Genomic DNA, 16,420 nt, shown 5'->3' with positions numbered 1-16,420 from the left:
CTTTGATGCAATTCCATTGACTCACCTATCTGTTTTTATGCCAATTCTATGCTTTTTTCATTACTATAGCTCTGTAGTAGAGCTTGAAATCAGGAATAGTGATACCTCTGGAAGTTCCTTTATTATACAGGGTTGTTTTTGCTATTTTTTTTTTTTTTTTGGTTTTTCGAGACAGGGTTTCTCTGTGTAGCTTTGGAGCCTATCCTGGCACTCGCTCTGGAGACCAGGCTGCCTCTAACTCACAGAGATCTGCCTGCCTCTGCCTCTGCCTCCCAAGTGCTCGGATTAAAGGTGTGGGCCACCAACGCCCAGCTAAGATGGAAGTCGATGTGTGTGTGTGTGTGTGTGTGTGTGTGTGTGTGTGTGTGTGTGTGTGTGTGTGTTTGCTATTCTTAGTTTTATGTTTTTCCATATGAAGTTGAGTATTGTTCTTTCAAGTTCTATAAAGAATTCTTTTGGAATTTTTATTGAATATGTAGATGGCTTTTGGTAAGGTGGCCGTTTTTCACTATGTTAGTCCTACTGATCCATGAGCAGAGGATATCTTTCATCTTCTAAAATCTCCAGTTTCTTTCTCCAAATACTTAAAGTTCTTGTCATACAAGTCTTTCACTTGCTTGGCTACAGTTTTTTATTATTTATGGCTATTGTGAAGGGCATGTTTTCCCTGATTTCTTTCTCAGCCCATGTATCATTTGTTTATAGGAGAGCTGCTGATTTTTTTAAGTTAATCTTGTATCCAGCCACATTACTAAAGGTGTTTTTCAGCTGTAGGAGTTCCTTGATGGAATTTGGGGGGTCACTCATGTATACTATCATATTATCTGTAAATCCCATTACTGTGACTTCCTCCTTTCCAATTTGGATCCCTTGATCTCCTTTTATTATCTTATCACTCTAGTTAGAACTTCAAGTACTATACTGAATAGGTATGGAGAGAGTGAACAGCTTTGTCTTGTTCGTGGTTCTGCAAATAGATCCCTATCTATTGCCCTGCAAAAAACTCAAGTCCAAGTGGATCAAATGCCACAACCCAAATCTAGTTGCACTGAACCTTATAGAAAAGAAAATGGGAAGTAGTCTTGATTGCATTGGCACAGGAGATCACTTCCTGAATATAACACTAGTAGCACAGACACTGAGATCAACAATTAGTAAATGGGACCTCCTGAAACTGAAAAGCTTCTAAAAAAGCAAAGGACGCTGTCAAAATGGCAGCCTACAGAATGGGAAAAGATCTTCGCCAACCCCACATCCAACAGAAGGTTGATCTGCAAAATATATAAAGACCTCAAGAAATTAGACATCAAAAAAGAAAAAACCAACAACCAAACAATTCAATTTAAAAATGAGGTACAGCTCTAAACAGAAAATCCTCAACAGTAATCTCAAATGGAATCCTATTGGAGAGAGTGAGGAAGGATGCATGAGCCAGGGGGAACAAGGTCATCATAAGGGAGCCTCCAGAAACAACTAACCTGGGCTCATAGCATCTCATGGAATATGGACCAACAGCTAAGGAGCCTCCATGGGACCAACCTAGGCCCTGTACATATGTGTGACAGTTGTATAACTTGATCTACTTGTGGAAATCCTAGCAGTGGAAGCAGGCCCTGGCCCTGGACACTTTGGCAGGCTTTGGGGGACGTATTCCTCATACTGGGGTACCTTAATACAAGGGCAGGAGCTTAGTCCTACCTCAACTTGATATGCCATGCTTTGTTGACACCTATGGAAGGCTTGCCCCTTCATGAACCGAAGCAAAGGGGGTGTATATGGGGCGGGGGCAGAGTGGAAGTGGAGGAGGGAATGGATGAAGAGGAGGGAAGGGAAACTGCAGCCAAGATATAAAATGAAAGAATAAATTTAATTAATAAAAAATTGTGAAGCATCCATTAGCAATGTGGCCAGTTGAAAATTGAAAACAGAAAAAAGAAAAGAGTGGGAAATTTCTGTGGTAGTATTGGTAGAAAAAGACACACACACACGAGAGAGAGAGAGAGAGAGAGAGAGAGAGAGAGAGAGAGAGAGAGAAGCTAATGCAACTGTCAACTAAGCAAGTGTCTTATGACATCATATGTCATGGATAAAAACTAAAGCCCTGGCTCTGCATAGATATTGGATTATGTACCTTCCAAATGCATAACTGCTACCCAGATAAATGCACTAATTGCATTAGGTAGTGTGAAATGCTGCGAACAGCTTGGGGACCTTGCAACTGATTACCTTGGGGCATTATGAGGTGTCCAAGGGCACCAGGTTGGGAATTCATTGTTTGGATGGTGTTGATAAAACCATGCAGGGCTCTAGAAGGTCTCAATTAGGAAATCTGATGAGGTTCCCAGATTTAACTGTTTTTACTGAGCTCTGTAAACAACCTAAAGTGGCTTCTTTTTTTTCCCAGGGATCTCCTGTCACCCAGTCGTGTAACCTGCTTGCAGTTGCTATGGAAATGGCACGGGAATCTTGAATGATTCGTTCAGAAGAATTTGTCTCCATCTGAAGCTGTTACCTTTAAAAGCAGCATTCAAATTATTTATGAAAATTGGGTCACTGTACCATATGGTAATTGTAAATGCTGCTACTTAAATTGATTGAAGGGCATGAAAATGCCACTTCTGATTTCATCTGTGTTATATCCGATGGGTCCTTTGAGGTTACTGTGTTTAATCTGTGTCTAATGTAATTCCCGAGTTTCTCTCTTCCTTTTTCTTTCCTTGTTTTACTTTGCAGGTGTGTGACGTTCCTATTTTGACAATCCCATTGTGAGAACATATAGTTAAGTGAGCCAAAGAGAGAGCCCTGCCCTCCTTCTAGGTTCCACTCACGTCATCTTACGGAATGTGAATAAATGAGAAAATAATTCACTGCTTTAGGAATCACCTCTTATCCTGAATTCATGACCCATAGGAGGCTCGGGGCACAATTCTGAGGTGTTTTTTCTCTACAAACTAGGAAAAGAATGAACTTAAGAGAACCAGGAATCCTTTTCTCTTGCCATAGATATGTAAGCGAGTCAAATGCATTTATCTCTTTTTTTAACCTCAAACAATATCGTGGCTATTCACTGTAATTCCAAGCATTGAAGAGGGCGGGTCTCAGTAAACCGATTGCAGATGGCCCAGGTCTAGTTACCACACAACAAGTGATGACGCCTTTTAAGAATTGAAGACTTCCTGCTTCTCGATTTCTTCAGAGACTGATGCCATCCTTCTACGGCAGTCAGTTCATCGTCTTAATACATGAGAAGATGACACCAGTTCTGTGGAAAGTGATGCTTTTCATGGAATAGGACAGCCCAGCCACCGTACCATCTACTGCAGGAAAAAAAAAAAAAACAACAACAACAAAAAACCAGGAAGTCTCTACAGACACATATTTGAATGTCTGACAGCAGAAGCCATGGAATGAGAAGAATTTATTTTGAGGAAATCTCAAGGCTCAGAAAGCTTGAAACTCCCAGGAACTGTGGCAGACAAAAGTGTCCAACCATCATTTTGAGTGGGGACTTTGGTTGGCGTGTGACAAACTTGAACCTCTTTCTCTGGCTTTCCCTTTTGCTCTCAACAAGATTTAGAAGCAACAGCTGAGTCCCACTGCCGCCAGCATAGACTTCTGGGTATCTTTTTGAGACAGGATCTTACAACTTGGCATAGGCTGGCCTGGAGCTTGCGAGTCTTCTGCCTCAGTCTCCCAGGTGCTGAGATTATAGACACAAATGGCTGTAAAACAACACCTGGACCAAGAAAAGTGTGTCATTAGCCATGACATTAGCCATTACAGGCTTTTCTAAGCCCAGCTTGTAAGTCCTGCCTTGAATTTTAGAACAGGAATGAAAAAGAGGCTAATTTCAGGCTACTTCTGATTTCAATAAGGCACTTGCTTGGATAAGAACTTCTTAGTTCCATAAGAACTCATGGAAAAGGCACTCTACACATGGAGAATGAAGACGTGAAAAGCTGTAGGAAGGAAAATATGTCAGGACTTCAATAAAGGACCACTTTTACAGAACCATGACATACACTAAGAATGCATTAATACTGTCCAAACTGGACTACTACTTAGTTTCGTAAATAATTACTCTCTGTTTGTTTATTATCTCACTATATAGTCCTGCATGGTCTGAAACTCACTCTGCAGACCAGGCCATCCTCAAGTCCACAAAGATCCACTTGCCTCTGTCTCCTTAGTTCAGGATTTAAAAGTGAGCACAACCACACCAGGCCAGGACCAAAGTTTCACTGTGGCCCAGCGATTCCACTTCATTCTGCCTGTGGCTTCCCTTGTGCTGCATTGTGGGGCTGAGTCATTACAATTGATGATGAAACCTTAAGATATTGAAATATTATCTGGCTCTTTACGTGAAAGAATTTGCCCAGTCAAGATGTTTATCATTCCTTGCAGTGTCTTTGGGTTAAGAATTAAAGGTAAACATCATTAAATCTATTTACTAACTCTGGAGTTGTCGTGGGAATCACTCCATCCTCCGGAAAGGCTGTGACTTGTCTGCATCCCTAATAGCAAGTAGCTTTGCCTGCTGAACTTGGCCTGTAATTAACAAATGCATTCAACCTTGGCAGTGACATGATGACTAAAGCTCATAACTCAGCAGCCTTACTCTAGTTGAGGAGAAAATAAGGCGTGTAGCATGCTGTTTTCCATCCCCTGGATGTAGCCTTTATTTAACAATCAATGCCATTGTGTCCCTTTCCAGAGTAATTTTTCCCTGTCAAGACCAAAAAGCCTGAATGAGGGAGTCACTCCTAAGTCTGTATAATATTTCTAAGACATTTTTTGTAATTTTATTTTATGCATATGGGTGTTTTGTCTGCATGCATGTCTGCGCACCACTTGCATGTCTGGGGTCCATAGAAGTCAGAAGGAGGCATTGGGTCCCTTGGAACTGTGGATGGTGAGAGCTGCCATGTGGGTGCTTAGAACTGAACTTGTGTCCTCTGAGAGAGCAGCCAGTGCTCTTAACCACTGAGCCATCTCTCCAGTCCCCTTTATGTTCTTTTTTAAATAGACTCTTTAAGTAGCGTCTAAGAAAAAAAAGAATTAACTGGTTCTTAAGAAATAAAAAAAAAAAAGCTTTTCTTCTAACTTAAGCTTGTAACCAAAAGTTTGAATGACTGTACTTGGTAGGGATTTCTAGCAATTCACAACAAGGTACACATTTCATAAGGAAAAAGTTGATAAACTCAAGAGGAATACAAGCAGCCCAAACCTTCAAGCAAAAATAACCTCCAAGTATGTAATTTTGCTTAGCGAAGGTGATGCTCCCACTTACAGAAAATTGAAGAAAAATAAAGTGATCCCTGAACTTGTGACTCGGGATTAAGGTGGAATAGACATCCCCTATTTGTCAGGCCAAGTACAGCCAGACCAAGTACAGCCACAGCACCAAGTACAGCCACACCAAATACAACTACATAACCAAGTACAGTACATCACCAAGTACAACCATACCAAGTACAGTCATACCAAGTACAACTACATAACCAGGTACAGCTAGACCAAATATAGCCGCATCACCAAGTACAGCCTCACCAAGTGCGGCCACACTAAGTACAGCACTGAGCACTGCACATAAAGCAAGCCTAAGGAGACACTGAATGATAATAAGATACTGAGGTTTGAAGAATAGTACAAGGTTGTCGGTGAAGTAAGGTCCACTGCCCACCTAGTGGTAGTGAGCAGAATTTGCCTTCACTTGGTAAAGCAGTGTCTAAAGCAATCTGTGTACAGCCTCACGCTCAATAACCCCAGCATATAAGCGAAGAGCTGTCACCTAAGCAGGAGCAAGGACAACCCAAGATCAGATGAGAAAAAAAGACCGAAGATGGCACCAACAAGATGACCAAAATGTGAGAACCGTTCACCCACAACCTTACAATAGCCACCCAGACAATGCTTGTGTGAGTAGAATCTCAGCTGAAAGAAATTATAAAACAAAATGTCTCAGAAAAGAAAACATATAAAGAGGAACCCATCAAACACTTTAGAAGTGAAAAAAAAAAATAGCAACCCAAACTGGCACTTCAGCAGACAGGCTCAATAGCAAAATGTAGAAACAACTCAGCGAGAGGAGAAGATTTTACAGGACTTGATGTTTCTATACATCATCAATGTGTCTTTCTTGATGGGTTCATAATTACACACACCATACAATGTCTCAGAACTGCATGCATCATTGTCTATGAGGAGGTATGACTTCCCCTGGACATGGAAACTACTAGCACCTTGATCTTAGAGTTCCTCTTGGTGGCTTTTTGACGTTTAAAAGCCACCTAGGGCATGGTCCTTTTCTTTCCTTTGTTGAACAACAACACAAATGAACTAATATATAAATGGTACTTACTGGAAGGAACAGGATGAAAGATATCCAGGTCTTGTATTCCTACTGTAACCTTCTAGAAAACAATAATTAGCTTCAAATTTTTAGTGGGAGCTGCATAGACTTCTAAAGGGGTGACCCTAACACTCACACAGAGGCTCACAACAACCTGTAACATTGGTTCTCATGGGTCTGATTCCTCTTCTGAGCCACATGGGTACCACACATACATGATGTACAGATGTACATGCAGGAAAAACATAAACATAAAATAGAGCATTTTAAAAACTCATGATGAAGGTTTTTTTTTTTATTAATGGCTGCAGGTGGTACCACATTTTTATATTACATGATAAGTTTCTGGAGATGGAGAGTGGCAGTTGTGCAACCTTGTGAGTAAGCATTCTTACTGTCACTGAACTGCACACTTAAATGGTGAAAATAGTAAGATTCATGCGATATATAGTTTTACTACAAAAAAAAGGAAAGCTGGTAAAGTGTCTTCCAAGTGCGCACCAAGTCCCGGCTTTTAGCCCACAGCAGGCTTTCTTGGTGGCATGTGCCTGCTATCCCGGCATTTGTGAGTCACAAGTTCAAGGTTGTCCTTGACAACATAGTGAGTTAGAGGTCAACCTAGAGGAGAAGGAAGAGAAGGAGGTGGAGGGGAAAAAGGAGGAGAAAAAATGAGTAGGAAAAGAGAGGAGGCTAAGCTAGCAAAATGGCATTTTCCCAAGCTTATCAGATCCAATCTCCTAGAAAACACAAAATGAATCCAGGGCAGGGAACCACTTAGCACGGGAAATCGGCTCAATTGGGTATACATTTCGTTAAAGATTTACTCTATTTAATTATGGGTGTGTGTGTGTGGTAATGTGAACATGAATGAAGCCTGAAGCACTGATTGTCCTGGAGTCACAGGCACTTGTGAGCTGCCAGGAGTGAGTGCTGGGAATCGAACTGGGGTCCTCTGTGAGAGCAGTCTGTGGTCTTCATGACTGAGCCACCTCTCCAGCCCTATTCCATCCTCCTACATATCGATTTAGCATTTGCTGTTTCTGGAGCCATCTGGTGATGAGGTGAAAGATCAGCGGAGTCAGGAAGTTTAAAGTAGTATATTGACATGACCTTTGGTAAGAAATGGCTTTGGTCTATGATCAGATTCTAGAATATCTGCCTGAAAAAAGAAATGGTATCTTTTAAACATCCCTGTGGGACCTTATTCAAATAAAAGAATCTGCATAAAAGGACATTGTCGTGGGAATTCTTTCCACCAATAGCTTTGGGGTACCAGCCTTAGGGTGTGGCCTGGGATGCTACTTGAGGACTGAAACCCCTGGAGGAGGAAGTTTGCTCTCTCTTGCTCTAGCTGGTGCATGTGTGGTCCCACACCAAGCAGCTGCTGGATCAGTGGTGGCTTTTGCTTTGTTTTGTATTTGTGAGTTTTGTATTTCCATTGCCTCCCCTTAGTAAATACCTTTTTGTTACCTCTGTGAGTTCACACATCAGGAAATAGTCCCTACGCAAGTTCAGCCTCAAGAGAGTTTGGAGCGCAGCAGTCATCAAAGCTCGCTCTTAAACTTGATCCACTCCAGTTTGTCCAATCCATATAAGCTTGTGATTTGGGGATACTGTTTGAGCCTTTAAAATGCATGCTGTCGATTCTGTTCAAATCCAGTCATGTTTCCAATGTAGCATGCTTGTACTTATATGAATTCTAAAAGATAGCAAAAACATGGGTTCCTCAATGGCCAAGTGATTGGTGGAAGGTTTCCCTCAACCTTTTTATAATTATGGAAAAATCAAGAGGATATGAATGTTTGATTGAGTTCCTTTGATTCATTTTTCCTGTAAAATGAAAATCTTCATAATTTCCAGGCAAACTGTCTGTGCCACCATTCACAAGTCATAATTCAAACGATACCATCAACCAAAACACCCCTTTTATTTTATTGCCATGCCTTCTCATTCCAGAATAGATGTTAGGTAGCTGTGAATAACACAGGTGCTGGCATGTAGTGGGTGTCACCCCAGGGCTGGCCAGGACTGACAGTTATCACATAGAGGTTATGTTCATACTGCTGGAGCCAAAAGACCTACTTCGAAGTCAAATTCCATCACTTTCTCCTTTGTGACCCCCCAACACACACACACACACACACACACACACACACACACACACACACACACACACACAAGTCCTTCATCATCTCTTAGTCTCTCCCTTGGTAAAATGGAGGAGAACTGGTCCTTTTCATCTTACCATAGACAGCTCTAACTACGACGGTGTAGGCACTTTCATGTAAGCCCCAAGGCAGAGAGCACTCAGTTAAGACAAGTATCATTAATTTAGTCTCTTTCCTTATTCATAATATATGTATTCTTCATTCAATACCCAAAGGCGTAGAGAACTTAGGCAGTTTGTCCTAAAAGGGCACGGTTGGTTTGGATCCATATATTTCTGCCCCGAGAACCTGTGGCTCTTTTACCACCAATAAGATTCTATTTATCCTATTTTATTAGGATCAGAGTGCACATAGCCATAATCCTGGGAGTTATATGGGAACTCTGATGGGCTCATTGGCACTGGCTGCAGCTTTCCCCCTCTATTTCCTCTACTCATTCTGCCTCAGGATGAGGTTTGCATGTCGGGGAGTAAATCACACCGTTGTCTAAATTTTGATTATTCTTACACAGACAGATGAAGCTTCAGGATTCCAGCAGATGAGGTCCAACCACCCTTGCTGTTACCTCTTGGGCTTTATCAACCCAAGTAAGACTGAAAAGGATCATGTGACCACTTGGCTTGAGGCATGCCCCATCAAGTCAAAGCTCTTTGGGTGCATACCAGTAATGGGCAAAACTGCTAGTGCCGCTCTGGTTGGTTGAATACAGTGTTCGACTAGGGTGACCAGTGAGACAGATGGCTGCCATGGAGACAACATCATCAACTGAGGGATATTTGCTCAGGATCATCTCCCCTTCCAGACCTCCTTTGCTAATTGAGCTTTGATTGTATCTATGTACATTACATAGGTCATGTTGTCCCAGTTGTTTCTTTAGCTAGAACATCAAGGTTACTTCCTCATTGTCATCCCCCATCTTTTTTCCTGTATTTCTTCCTCCTCCACCACTGCCAATATTATCACTATCCTCGGTACCACCGTTATCATCACCATCATCACGCTTTCCACTGTCTACCTGAAGGTGTTTCCACTTGGATGCCACCTGAATATGCCCTAAAACTTCCCTTAAAATAATTTTCCATTCAATAAGCGAGATTGAAAATCCATCCCTCCAACTCCTGTTCGGAGCAGGCAGCAATTTTTTAATGTCGCTGGTTTCCCAATAGAAGTGTATTTTCTAGAATCATGTATGATTTCTCTCCCACTCATCTCATGCTACCTGATTGAAAACCCCCATTTTACCTTTATGGCTTCGCTTGTCACCTTTGTAAATTACAGATCCAGCTCCCTGAGACACTAGTGCAGCCAGGAATTTATTGCAAACTGACATTTTTGGTGTGCCCACATGTGGCCCTATTTGTTCAGTGAAAGCTGCAGGAATGGGAATATGGATACTTGAAAGTCTCGCCAGGCTTTCATCTCTCTTGCTGGGCTGTCCTTTTGCTGACATGGACCATTATTTTCCCCTCACTCAGCCACTCCGATTTGCTTTCTGCCACCCTCCACAGTTCTCATCAGCTTGTGGCGAGCGCTGACACATCCCACATAAGTTATTTATTTTGACATTTGTGTGTGTGATACACCTAATGTGGGATGAACCAAGGAGTCAGATAACCAGTTATTTTAGACCTGAGAAACAACTTCATTATCTTGTGAAATGTGCTTTCAACACTCCATCCTAACAAGCAATGAATGGAATTGTGTAACACGATTGTGGCAATTACCTTTGGAGATGAAGACCCCCCTCCCTTGAGACTGACAGGATGCAAAGTGAGACCCTTTTTTTCTGGTAGGAGTCTGGATTCATGAAGAAGCCCAGAAATCATGCAAGGCAAACATAGGACATCTGTGAGCCCGGATGGAGTGAGATAGCCTACCCATACTTCTTCCCAGCAGATTCCCAGACCCACCTGCTTCCTGCTCAACCTGGTCCCAGCCTTGGAGACCAATCTACTTCTAATTAAAGAAACCTAAAGCTCCTCCCACCAGGAGTCCCACTATCTCTCATCAGGTCAGCCTCTGTGGGTTCTACTGTGACCATCAGCTCTGACTCTCATCCAGGTATCCATGGTGATTAAACTTTGTTCTATTTCCTTTTGCTGGTTTTGTTAAACACTGCTCAGGTGTTTGAAGGACCTCAGCTTCTAGACTGTGGCTTTTCATTTACATATTCCATATTTCATTACATGACCCTTGAGAGACTCTCCATGTAGGAACTGCTGCCACAGACTTGCCTTTATCATCTTTATCTTCTTTATCCTGTGCCCCTAAATGTAGTCAGACTTGGAGTCTGAATGTGTCTAACCCAGAGCCTCTAGAAGTTTGGCCACCACGTCAATGTACATAGGAGGAGCTCAAAAATCCCCTGTAGGTGGACTTTCCTTGGCTGGTGACTCTCAGGCATAGGCAATTTTGCTCTGCAGGATACATTTCACAAAAGCAAAATAATTTTGTTGTCATGATTGGCATCCATGGAGTACAAGTCAAGGATGCTACTACCCAGCCCAAAATGTAGAACACATACACACACACACACACACACACACACACACACACACACACACACGCACGCACGCACGCACGCACGCACGCACGCACGCACATGTACATATACAAATACATATATATATATATATGGGAAGGGAGTAAATAACAAATTTGGGAGTGAACAAATATTTTCTTCAATCTCCACTCACACCCCCTCACACATGACTTCCCAATTTCTCTTTCTCCTCCTCATTTAAATTACCTAACAATATCAAAGACAGGCCTGTTCAACGATGGACTTGATGCCTTGTCTACTAATTTTTAGCAAGTCCCATTATTTATCACCCTCTCCCAGGGTATTTTGAAGCAGTTTGTGCCAGTGGAGTCCTTTGGGCCATGGCAGTGTAAAAAGCTAAAAATCATGTTAACTGTTTATCTTAGGATTTTTATTGCTGTGAAGAGACACCATGACCAGAGCAACTCTTCTAAGGAAACCATTCAAATGAGAAGACTCACAGTTTCAGAGGTTTGGTCCATTATCATCCTGGCAAGCTGCATGGTGGCGTGTAGGCAGATGTGGTGCTGGAGGAATAGCTAAGAGTCCTACACCCTGAAGGCAACAGGAAGTTGAAGTTCAGGAACTGGGCCACATCCTGAGCATAGGAAACCGCAAATCCCACCCCACAGTGACACACTTCCTCCAACAAGGCCACACCTCCTGATAGTGCCACTCCCCATGGGATTATGAAAGCCAGTGACATTCAAACTACCACACTGTCCTAGGACAACACATTTTAGTGAAAGGCCAGTACATATAAATCGGGATTTTTCTCTCAAACCAAGTTAATATCTTTCAGCTTTCTTCTAACAAATCTACAGACAGCCTTGTAGACCAATCTCCCATGTTAAGCATAAATAACATTTTGCCTCCCTTAGCACTGACAAGGATTCAAATGGAATTCCACTTTTAAGCTAAGACATTGGTGTGAATTGGAGGCTTGCCTTGGTGGGATTTCTGATGATAAGATGCCCATACAAAAGCAACCAGGCGGGGAAAGAGTTGGTTTTAGTTCATAGTTTCAGGTTACAGTCCATCCCAGCAGGGAAATCACAGCAGCAAGGGCTTAAGGAAGTTTGTCACATCACATCTACAACCAGAAACAGGGAACACATGCCAATGTGTTCAACTCATTTTCTCTATCCTATGCAGTCCAAGACCCCCTGACCAGAGAGTTCCACGACTCCCAGTGGGAAGGTCTTCCCAGTTCAATCCTTTGACACTAACTGCTCTAATTATGCATCTGTTCATGCAGTCATGAATTGGGTTAACATGTGATTCGGATACTAATTTCTAAGGCCTTGCTTGATAATCATGCTCCAGTACTACATTTGTGTAAGATCCCGGTAGCTAGGAAGTCTGGGGGACATGGCTGATAGTATGTGCCTGATTCACTCTTTCTAAGATCTTTAGGTCATCTGTTTTCCTATGCCAGGTGCAATTGCATAGAAGGTCCCCTGGAGGCCAGCAGTCTCAGCATGGGAAACAAAGTCCACATGGACTCCAGCCCAACTTGGTCTTCTTTTCCAACATTCCTGAATCTGTATCCGATACTTAGTAACTGTTTTTTTGTTTGTTTGTTTGTTTTTGTTTTTTACTTCCATCTTCTTCCCATAAAGCCATGTGAAAAAGCACATCCCTCATGAGCAGTCCTTTGTATGCAAGGAGAGCATACGTGAGAGCATCTCTCACCGGTTACAAGTCACTAAACAGAAGGTGTTAACTGGAAATAGCCAGGCATGAAAACATGGAAAAGATGGGCTTGGAGTTTGGGAAACCTGACTTCAGTCTTGACAACTGTCAGGTAATAACAAGGTGATTTTGGAAGGCAACCTCAGTGAGCTTTATTTTGCTTTCCTACAAAATGGTATTGTGGTGAAGATCATGTATGCAGGGAGTTTAATCCACAGAAAACACTCAAAATACACTTTCTATTATTTATCAGTATTAACTAAAGTTCTTAATTAATTCTTTACTAGAGATGGATACGGACTGGCTGAAGGATATGCTCTTAACCCACATCTCAGGAGATACCCAGCATGGTGCACATTCATAAGACTGACTTGTGTTAGGTAAGCCCTTGAGTTGACTAACATTGGCCACAGGAAATATAGCACCCATCCTGGCCTCATTAGAACAAGACTTAGATAAAGCCCTTGACTTAGGGTGACTCCTTCTGGGTCTGTCGTAGTTAAAGAGAATGGTAAGGAGGAGGAGAGACTGCTGACCTAATAAAGCTGGTTTTCTCAGGAAGAGCCTCACTGAAGTCCAATTCGAAGTGGTTGTACTGTTGTCATTTTTCATGCAACTTTCAACTTCAAAACAATTTTATTTTTAAATAGCTGCTGTTGGGTTTAGAAAGCCGCTCTTCCTGTCTGTAGCCAGTAGCTTCATGTTAAAACATCTGCCAATTACCTTTAACAGAGTTGTCAATTTTCAGGCACTGAGAATTCCAGTGTTCCAAAGAGCACTGTGACATCTGACTGCTTATGCACTAGGACTCTTCTGACTGACAGAGCATCTTTTATTGCAGACATGAGTCCATTGTAGGCACTTGTGTGACTGGGGCAGAACTGAAGAGCTCAGCTAATGCCATACCCCTGCACTGCTAACCTTCTAGACTGCTGCGACGAAAATATTTATTGATCCCTATACATCCAGACACTGTGATCATCCCAGGGTAAAATGATGAAAAGATACACACGGTCCATTGCTTCATGTTTTCAGAATCTAGAATTTTTAATTCAAATACAGACACCCAAGACCCAAATGCTTAGGATGTTGAGGGACTGTGGGAGAGACTTTGAACACAAATGCATTTGAAGATGGGGTCTAATTGAAAGTTGGTTTCATGTCTTCTCCACTAAAAACAAAAAACCTTTTATACATAAACATATGTTCCTACACACTCATATGCTCTGTACACACACACACACACACACACACACACACACACACACACACACACACATCCATGTGCCAACGTTGGCACTGTCAACATCTCAGAACTAAAGAAAAGAGACATCTCCACTTTGATGAACACAAATACCCACCTGCTTCTAAAAGGGTCCCAGAATTTTATGATGCCTGACTCTGCCACCGCTGAGTTAGCTCCCTCAAACCCAGAGTTTTCTGTAGACTTACTGGCCAATATGATGTCATAATGTAAACCATCTGCACCTCATCACACAGCTGACTTGTTATGCAGAAACATGTGAAACCCCACTGAACTATCAGTGGGATAAGTTAGCATTTTTCACAATGATTGTACAAACAGATCTAAATGGTCTGTTTCAGAAGATCTTGAGGCCTGAAGACGCTTCTGGATAGGCATTGTTAATAAATTGCATATTCTTCAGAAATGTGCTAGCCATGCTGGAGAGATGTCTCAGCAGTTAAAAGCACTGGCTCCTCACTTCCAGAGGACCCAGGTTCAATTCACGGCCACTCACTTGACAGCTCACAAGTGTCTGTGACTCTGCTTGCAGGAGATCTGAAGCCCTCTTCTGGTCTCCAGGGCACCAGGCTTACATGTGATACACAACACACAGACAAAACACCTATATGCACAAAGTGCAGATAAATAGAAGCTAGGTAACAAGGAGGACACTAAGAGGGTCGCGTGGATAGCCCCAGGAAGGGGAAATAGATGAGATCTCCTGGGTAAACTAGGGGTGGGGGAGCAGAGTGAAGGGGGTGGGATATGGGAACATGAGGAAATGGGATGGTCAAGTTGCGGTAGGGACAAAGGGGGAGAGTAAAGAAAGATGTATCTTGATGGAAGGAGCCATTATGGGTTTAGGGAGAAACCTGGTGCTAGGGAAATTCCCAGGAATCCACAAAAATGGCTCCAGCTAAGACTCCTAGCAATGGTGGAGTGGTGACTATCCTGTCATCATAGTGCCCTCAACCAGTGATTGACAGAAGCAGATGCAAAGATCCACAGCCAAGCACCAAGCCAAGCTCTGGGAGTCCAGAGAGGGAGGAGGGATTATGGGGGGGGTCAAGATCATTAAGGGGAAACCCACAGAGACAGCTGCCCCAAGCTCATGGGAGCTCACAGATTCTAGTCCATCAACTAGACCCTCTGCACGTGAACTTCAGTTGTGTATAGCATGGTCTGTTTGAGTGGCACCTGATGGTGGGACCAGGATCTATCCCTGGTGCATGAGCTGGATTTGGAACCCATTCCCAATGGTAGGATGCCTTGTTCAACCTTGATGCAGTGGGGAAGGGCTTGGTCCTGCCTCAACTTAGTCCCAGGCTTTGTTGACTCCCCACGGAAGCCTTACCCTTTCTGAGGAATGGATGGGGGATGGATTGGGTGGGAGATAGAGGGGGTTGGGAGGAGTTGGAGGAGGAGAGGGAGGTAGGAAGAACTGTGGTTGATGTGTAAAACAAAAAAAGGTTTAATAATAAATTAATTAAAAAATAATTTGTAAAGCAAAGTGTGCTAGTTCTGATGCAGCTGGGTCAGTTCAAGGAATCAAGTGCAGGGTATTCTCTCCGACAGCTCTGGAGCAGACATGCTTGCCCAACCCAAGAGCCCTACGTCATTAAGTCTGGATACAGCTTCCAGAGCCTTCTGCACCCAGCAACCCAGGAGGCTGGTGCAGTCATCTAACCTGAGGAAGGAGGAGAAGGCTGTCGTCCTGCAAGATCACCTTCTCCTCCCTCAAGCAGATTTTCAGGGACAAAACCCTCCTATTTTCAAACAGCCCTTGAAGAAAATGAAATAGAGATGGCAGACTTTTCCATCTGCAGGCTTGGGCGAGTGGTTTGTTTTTAGAAATTTCTTCTTAGGATTACGACCATTTTCCTCCCACCTGACCTCTTCTGCGTCCATTTTGGAGGAAAGCACGTCGTTTATCTTTGGGAGGCAGTTAATGCAGACACTGTCACTGAGTAGATTTCCCCCGGAGGATCAAAATATTTGTGTTAAATGAAATGAGAAACCTGCTAAGTGCCAGCACAGATCCTCCGGGAAAGGGTATTTTGTAATTTTGAAAAAATTCTACTGAAATTCTTCTCTTGCCAAGAAAAGAGGAATGATTTCTATTAAAATGACTTCATGTCTGAATTACTCTCTGCCCCTCGGGAGCACAGAACATTACAGCTTTCATACTTGGTAATTTAGAAGTACAGAGAACACCTTATTTGGAAAGCATGCAGACTTAACATGAAATGTTGGGTATTGAGTATTTTCCCCACAAAAGTCTGCTTTTGAAAATTTTGCATGTAAACTATTCAGATTAAAGCTAGCATCAGAGCTGGTGACTCCAGTTGTCTTCTTAAGTCCTTTTAACTTCCTAACCTGATGTCACCATTCCAGGAAGCTTGTAGGAAAAATCTTTG

At 42.6% G+C, this 16,420-nt stretch overlaps 1 long non-coding RNA gene across 3 annotated transcripts; it reads right to left on the bottom strand.

Moving 5' to 3' along the window:
* Positions 1–3,324: 3,324 nt before the first annotated feature.
* On the bottom strand, positions 3,325–11,582 carry LOC103160112. Of its 3 annotated transcripts, none has more exons than XR_003481108.2 (3): positions 11,524–11,582; positions 7,812–8,051; positions 3,325–3,959 (listed from the first exon to the last, which is right to left on the bottom strand). It is a non-coding gene; the product is annotated as an uncharacterized LOC103160112 (long non-coding RNA). The 3 variants fall into 3 exon arrangements; XR_004772117.1 differs by having other exon boundaries at positions 3,325–3,736; XR_003481109.2 differs by having other exon boundaries at positions 7,823–8,051.
* Between the last annotated feature and the right edge of the window lie 4,838 nt (positions 11,583–16,420).

Source organism: Cricetulus griseus (genome assembly GCF_003668045.3).
Source record: "Cricetulus griseus strain 17A/GY chromosome 1 unlocalized genomic scaffold, alternate assembly CriGri-PICRH-1.0 chr1_0, whole genome shotgun sequence".
In the NCBI taxonomy this organism is placed as follows: Eukaryota; Metazoa; Chordata; class Mammalia; order Rodentia; family Cricetidae; genus Cricetulus; species Cricetulus griseus.
Note: the sequence above shows the minus strand (reverse complement) of the source record. Positions and strands in the feature narration are given on the sequence as shown.